This window comes from Eucalyptus grandis, chromosome 9 (genome assembly GCF_016545825.1).
Source record: "Eucalyptus grandis isolate ANBG69807.140 chromosome 9, ASM1654582v1, whole genome shotgun sequence".
Classification (NCBI taxonomy): Eukaryota; Viridiplantae; Streptophyta; class Magnoliopsida; order Myrtales; family Myrtaceae; genus Eucalyptus; species Eucalyptus grandis.
Window position 1 is genome coordinate 34,264,162 of NC_052620.1, and position 7,203 is coordinate 34,271,364.

The following is a 7,203-nucleotide window of genomic DNA, read 5'->3' on the forward strand; positions in this document are numbered from 1 at the left end:
ATGGGGAAGAGATTTATGCGAAAAGTCAAAATCTTTATCTGCAAGCCTTCTGGCAATTGCCTTCCTCCTCCTCCTCCTCCTCCTCATCCTCCTCCATCCCCACCACCTTTTTCTGCCGCCGCCCCCACGTCTCCGCCAAAGCCCAAGTTCCCCTTCGTCTTCCCACGCGCTGAGTCCACGGTCCTCCCCGATCCTTCTCCCTTCTTCTCACCGAGCCTCCTCTCTGCCCCGCTCCCAACGAACTCTTTCTTCCAGAACTTCGCTCTCGACAATGGCGACCAAGTTGAGTACATTCACCCCTACCTCATCAAGCCCTCCCCGTCCTCTATCTCCATCTCGTTCCCTTCTTGCGTTGCCTCCTCCGCCTCTTTGTACCAAGTGTTCAACGCTGACTTCACTGTCTCCGCCATTTCGGGCAACGATGCCGCACGCGGCATGGTGCCGAAGGCGGCGCGGCACATAATCTTGTCGTGCAGCGACCTCAGCGTCAAGCTGGACTTTGTGACCTCAAACCTAAGGTTCATCCTCGTCAGGGGGAGCCCCTACTTGACTTGCTTGGTCGACCACGGGACAGAGGTTGCGATCTCAACGATTCACGCGATCCTCTCGCTCTCTTCGAACAGTAGCCGCACCAAGCATACTTTGAAGCTCAACAACAATCAGACTTGGCTTGTTTACACTTCCTTCCCGATCAGTTTCAGTCACAGTCTCAATGCGATTACTTCCAGAAGTTTTTCGGGGGTTATTAGGATTGCTTGTTTGCCCGATGGTGGATCACTTAGTGAGGAGGTTTTGGATAGGTTCAGTTCTTCGTATGCTCTGTCTAGTTATGCAGTGTTGACTAGACCTTTTTGTCTGGAGTACAAATGGGAGAAGAGAGGATGGGGGGATCTGCTCATGCTCGCGCACCCGCTCCACGTTCGACTTTTGTCTCTTGAGGATTGCCGTGTCACTATGTTGGAGGATTTTAAGTATAGGAGTATCGATGGTGATCTTGTTGGTGTGGTTGGAGATTCCTGGGTGTTGAGATCTAATCCTGTCTCTGTTACTTGGCATTCAATCAAAGGCGTTAAGGAAGAGTCACGCGATGAAATCATTCAAGCCCTTCGTAGGGATGTGGAGTCCCTTAATCCAGCTGCAATAACGACAACTTCATCTTATTCTTATGGGAAATTGATCACTAGAGTGGCGAGGTTGTCTTTGATTGCTGAGGAGGTATGTTATCTTGAAGTTATCCCGACCATCGGGAAATATTTGAAGAGCACCATAGAACCATGGTTGGATGGGACTTTTAGTGGTAATGGATTCTTTTATGATGCAAAATGGGGTGGGATTATCACCAAGCTAGGATCGACCAATCCTGGTGAAGATGTTGGCTTCGGGTTGTACGATGCTCATCACTATCATTTAGGGTATTTCCTTTATGGAATTGATGTTCTCGCCAAGATTGATCATGTATGGGGAAGGAAGTACAGGCCTCAAGCTTATTCACTGATGGCAGATTTCATGAACTTGGGGAAAAGATTGAATTCCAATTATACGCGTCTGAGATGCTTCGACCTGTATAACTTGCACTCCTGGGCTGGTGGATTGACTGAATTTGCGGATAGGCAGAATCAGGAGAGCATGAGCGAGGCTGTGAATGCTTACTATTCAGCTGCTTTAATGGGATTAGCCTATGGAGACACCCATCTTGTTGCTGTCGGGTCCACGCTTGCTGAAATGGAAATACAAGCAGCTCAAACATGGTGGCATGTTAGAGAAGGTGATAATTTATATGAGGAAGACTTCACTAGGGAGAACAGGGTGGTGGGTGTTCTGTGGGCTAACAAAAGGGACAGTGGTCTTTGGTTTGCCGGCGCGGAGCGGAGAGATTGTAGGCTTGGAATTCAGATTTTGCCTCTGTCGCCTATCACTGAGGTTCTATTCTCAAATGTCCAGTTTGCAAAATAGCTGGTGGATTGGACGTACCCGGCACTGAACAGGGAGGGAATTGAAGGATGAAAAGGATTTGTGCGTGCTTTGGAAGGGATTTTTGACCAAGGTAGCGCGCTGGAAAAAGTGAGGAGCTTGAGCGGTTTTGATGATGGGAACTCCATTTCGAATCTTCTGTGGTGGATTCATAGTAGAGGTGATGAAGAAGAGACAGGATGCGGGGATGGAGGTAAGTACTGTTGGTTTGGTCAATATTGTCACTGAAATTGTTATTTTGGGGACGGATTCAATTGCTTTAATAAGATATTCCATTTGGAGTATTCATGTACTTATGTGAGGATTGCTTTGTTCCCTATGTATCCTATCTTCAGAATAAAATGATTCACTAGCTTTGCTTCTCTCTGTGACCCTTCACTATTGTTGCACATCGCTACAATTACATTATTCACTTTGACGAAAACTTTCTTACTTTTGACATTTTCATTGATATCAGTTAAATCTCTTGCACCCTGTTTTAATAAATCAGTGATGAGTTATATTGCAGGCACATGTTTCTTGGTGCATTGTGCGCTTTGATGCCACTTTAGGAGCCCATGGAATTTGATTTAGAATCTATTCATTGAAAAAAGAAGTAAATCATATCTCACAATTTCACCAAGTCTTATTGTCTCTAACCTTGTGAATAATTCCTAATAGAATCCATTTCTTTTTGACTGAATAATGACAACGAAAGTCTTAGATCTTATGTCAACTGGTCACTTTAATTCTAAAACTTTTTGTTAGATTATTTATGTCCTAAAATTCATTCCAGTTTGTCATTTGAGTCATTTTGTTATCAAGTTAGTTTTAAATGGAAGGAAAGTCTACATGGAATTCTTTCTTATGAACTTTTCATTTTTTTGGACTCATGGTGATGATGCGACACTCGTGAGTGTCGTATAAAAAAAAGTCGACAGAAGGAATAGAAGAAAAATAATAATAATAAAAAATGATGGAGGAAGCTAGAAGCGTGTGTAGAATTTTTCCCCCCGCTCGGCATCATAGCCCTCTCTGCAAGAAAGGGCAAGGGGCTGCTTGCCCGGTGGTGGCAAGTGGTGTCACCACCACTACCAGAGTGATTTATGTTGTATTGTACTTGGTAAGAATAATATAAGTGTTATTACTTTCACACGATGTTAATATTTTTTTTCCTCACATGAGTGCCACAAATTTACAAAATTGATCATTGCAGTGCCATCGGTAATTTGTCTTTGGAAAAAAATCCAACATGGATGTCTATCGTCTAACGTGGCGTCGCCAGACATAAATAATTTTTAAATAATTTTTAATAATTTTTTATTTTCCTTTTTTCTTTGCCATTTTTTAGGGCTGACGAGGATCATCAGTGACCCTTGCTAGTTACGAAACCCTCGCCTAGAGCCGGCAAGGGCTTTGTGGCCTCACCTGCGGTACAATGCCCTTGCAAAGGGCCTTCGTGACCGAGGCAAGGCACGAGGGCGAGCTGCCCTGCCCTCGGCCACGAAGGCCCTCTGTGACATCCAGGTCATTGCTCAACAAAGTTGTGCACTCTTGGGCACCAAGCTCACCACCATACCATATCACCCTATCACCGCACCACCTCATCGCACGACGCCACGCCACCTCATTGCCATGTCACTGTTGCACGGCCACCTTGCCCCGTCACTCGGCCTAGCCGAGTGCTCTCCATTTGGCCGCCAACTATGGCAAGATGAGGCAGTAAAATTGCGGCCAAGTCTTCAGCCCCAAACTCACGTAACCTCACCCAGCTGGCTTCTCCTTGTGCTGTCGCGAGATGTGGCAATCAATTGTTGACCACGCCCATGAGGCGGTGAAAGAGGTAAATGAAAATTTACCCAGCCAAGCCACGTTCCCCTCTAGCTGTCTTCTCCTTGGGGCTGCCACGAGTTGAAAATATTGACCAAGACCATGCAAAGGTGGTGAGAAGAGAGAAGAACCGAAAATTTAAATCCAGCCAGCCCATGTTTCTTCGTTCATCCCTCAGCAACAGCCAGACACGCTCACATTCTGCCCCTCCCTTCCCTCATCATTGTGACCTCTCTCTCCGCCCTTCCCGTTCAGTTCCTTGGCCGCGCAACGCCAAGAATCGCCGCCACCTTTGCTGGCGACGCGCCCTCATCCCGTCAGCCGCTTGTGCCGCCCCGCTGTCCTCAAGCTGCCCCCATCAACTCGTCGCGGATCGACGAACGACCAGCCACAACCAGGCTTACGAGACCTCGCCACAACTGCATCAACACTTGCTTTGGACTAGAGGCAAGTGAATTACTTACCATTTATGCTACATAGGTTCATTTCCGTATGTTGAGGTCGATTTCATCGAGTTTAAAGCGTATCAATTGATTTCGTGTCTAATTGTGCTCGTCGACAGTTTCATAATACATGTGTTGTAAGGATTGTTGAATTTCTAGTTCATTGAAACTATGGATATGGTGTCAGAATGCTAGATGTTGAAATGTGTACTGGTTTGAATTTAATTGACACGAATCTTGGACAGATCCAAGGTTACGACTGTTTTCAGGTCAATTTACTGTAGGCAGAATTTTGCCAATTTTCTGCAGGTTTTTGTGGTACGAATTCGATGGGACCTTCTTCCTTGCTGTGGAAGAGGTGCGCGTCTTGCGTGGATCGCTATCTTACTAGCAGTAGTGCTGGAAGCTTCAACTGCCCAACTGCCCATCTTTCAGTAGGTGATCATGAAAGTTGCGCGTTATGCCTTGTTCTACAACATACTTTAATTTCAGAATTTTTGGACTTTGTATGTGTAAAATATATTTCAAAAACTATGTGGGTTCAAAATTATTTTTATAAGCCGTTTCCAAACCTTTTCTCGATTAAGGATTTTTGATAAACAATTTGGACTAGTGTCCTTCCGCATCTTAAACTATAAAGTGAAATTTTTCCATCATTTTTGGAGTTCAATTAGGCATCCAAAATGCCATTTCCTGAACTTGCTGTAACCTGGCTTCGTGCCTATTTTGATCCGAAATACAGAAAATTACTAGGATCCTTAGTTGACACCCGATTTTTTGTCGACATTTTAAACATCCTTTTTGCAAAAATATAGAAAAGATAAAGAGTAAAAAGATGAAAAAAAAAAGAATGAAAACATTAAAAAAATATGTAAAGAAAACAAGAAAAGAAGAAAAAAAAGAAAACAAAAAGAAAAGGGGGAAGCGGATTCGACTAAAACGGTGGGAGGGTCTCTCGCACAGGGGGCACGCTCGCTCTTTCATTTTTCTTTCCCGCTCTCTCCATCTCTCTCGGGGGAACTCTCTCTCTCTCTCTCGGGCTCTCTCTAATTCTCTCTCTGGTTCGCTCGATCGCGGGGACATCAGCGAAAACGGTGGCGGTTACAGCAATGGCGACGACACCAGCGTCTCTCTCTTCGCCGGATCGGAGGTGTTCTCTTGAAGATTTCTCGGATTTCCGGCGGAAACGAGAGAACCGGTTTCTCCCTCTCGATCACTCTCTCGACGGGGTCTCGAATCTCCAGCGAAAACCAGAGAACCGGTCTCTCCCTCTCAATCGCTCTCGGTTCCGGTGTTTCTGAGAGTTTTTCGACGGATTTCTCTCTCGGTTTGAGGCAAGGATTGGTGACATCGGCGACGACACCCGCGCCTAACCGATCTTCTCTCTGGATCAAGCTCACCGGATCGGTGAGCTCTCTTTCTATCACTCTCGATCCGTTAGGGTTTCGATTCCTATTTCAATCCGTTCGGGTCGTGGATTCTGAATTCTCTCTCTCGGTTTTTTCGCTTTTCTTTCCCGAGCTCCGGTCGGAGACGAAGGTTTTCCTCCATTGGCAAGCGATTGGAGATCAAGCGCCGGCGTTTGGAGATCGTGAGGATCTGATTCTTTCTCAGAGATCGGACGCTTGTTTGCTCGATCGGTGTTTCTCTCTCTGGATCGGGCTCGCTGGATCAGGTTCTCTCTCTATTTCTCTCTCTCGATTGCTTTGTCTCGCGCACAATCTGTCGCGTTGTTTTTTCTCTCGGCTCTGTCTCTGGTTCGATTAGGTAACATCTTTGCTATTGGCCTATTTGTATCACCTATACCAACATTTAGAAGAATCATCAGAAACCAGTTGACGGAGCAGTTCTCTAGGCTGTTCTCCACGGATGCATCTTTTTTCGGTTGGAATATATAGTTCTCTATGTGATATATGCAGATAAACAGAAAATATGATGATGTTGGGATTGCTCTTGGTTGTTCTTAGCATTTTTGTAATTGTAATAGTTACGAGCTTACCTATATCAGATGCTGACCTGCGGAGGGACATTGTTGGGATTTTAAGTATTATCTCCAGCATATTTCCTTCAAATTTGATGATGCATTGAATCAAAATTTTGTTTTCTAGTTGTTACAATCGGCATGATTGGATATTAGAACTTAGATGGGTAGAGATATATCGTTAGCCACAGCAATAAAGAAATTTAAATGTCTTGAAACAGGAAGCATGTCATCTTGCTTGTTCACTTCATTCAATGGTCATTTGCAGGCTCCATAGGACTGATAGATATATCCCTGCATTTGATTTTCCTGTTTGGCCTTGTTCAGAAATGTAAGAAAGGTGGCTAGCTTAACTCCCACTTTTGTAGATATAAGAAAGGTAGATTGCTTTTCTTACCTCTTTTTATATGTTGATGGTGGTGCCATATTTTGATGTTACCTAAGCATATCCATCTTAGTCCAGAGAAGTCCTGAATTTTTCTCATCTATACAGACGCTCGCTTTAAATACATGAGGTTTATTTTGATTGCTTTACTTCTCATCTTGATACGAGCTGGTTGCTGTGGTTTTCTGTGTTCGAAGTCTTCATGGAGGTTGAAGACGGTTAGATTATCTTTCCAATGAGCTATAGAATGCCCTAATCGGACTTCATTTAATATGGTTTTTGTCTGTCCAAAGTCTGGTCCAGAATCTGCCAAATATTTGTTTCTCTGTTTCGCATGACCTTCTGTGTAAATCACTTGATATGAACTGGTAGATGATGTTATTAGGACTTAATGTCTTCTAGATAATTGTAATAGGCATCTCAAGCTTTAAAATGACATATTGCATGCCTGAATCGACCATCGTTTGCTATGTTTAACATTTTTTTCTAATCCATTCTGAAATCTGGAATTTGCCTTGGTCAGAAATGCATATTCTGTTATTGTGGGCCCAATTGTCTGCCACTTTCCTATGATGCTGATTTCGCATGATTTGCACATCAATTGGACTCAACTT

General features: G+C 44.2%; 1 pseudogene; it reads left to right on the forward strand.

Annotated features, from left to right (window-relative positions):
• LOC104429396 lies at positions 1-2,262 on the forward strand (annotated as a pseudogene).
• Positions 2,263-7,203: the final 4,941 nt, after the last annotated feature.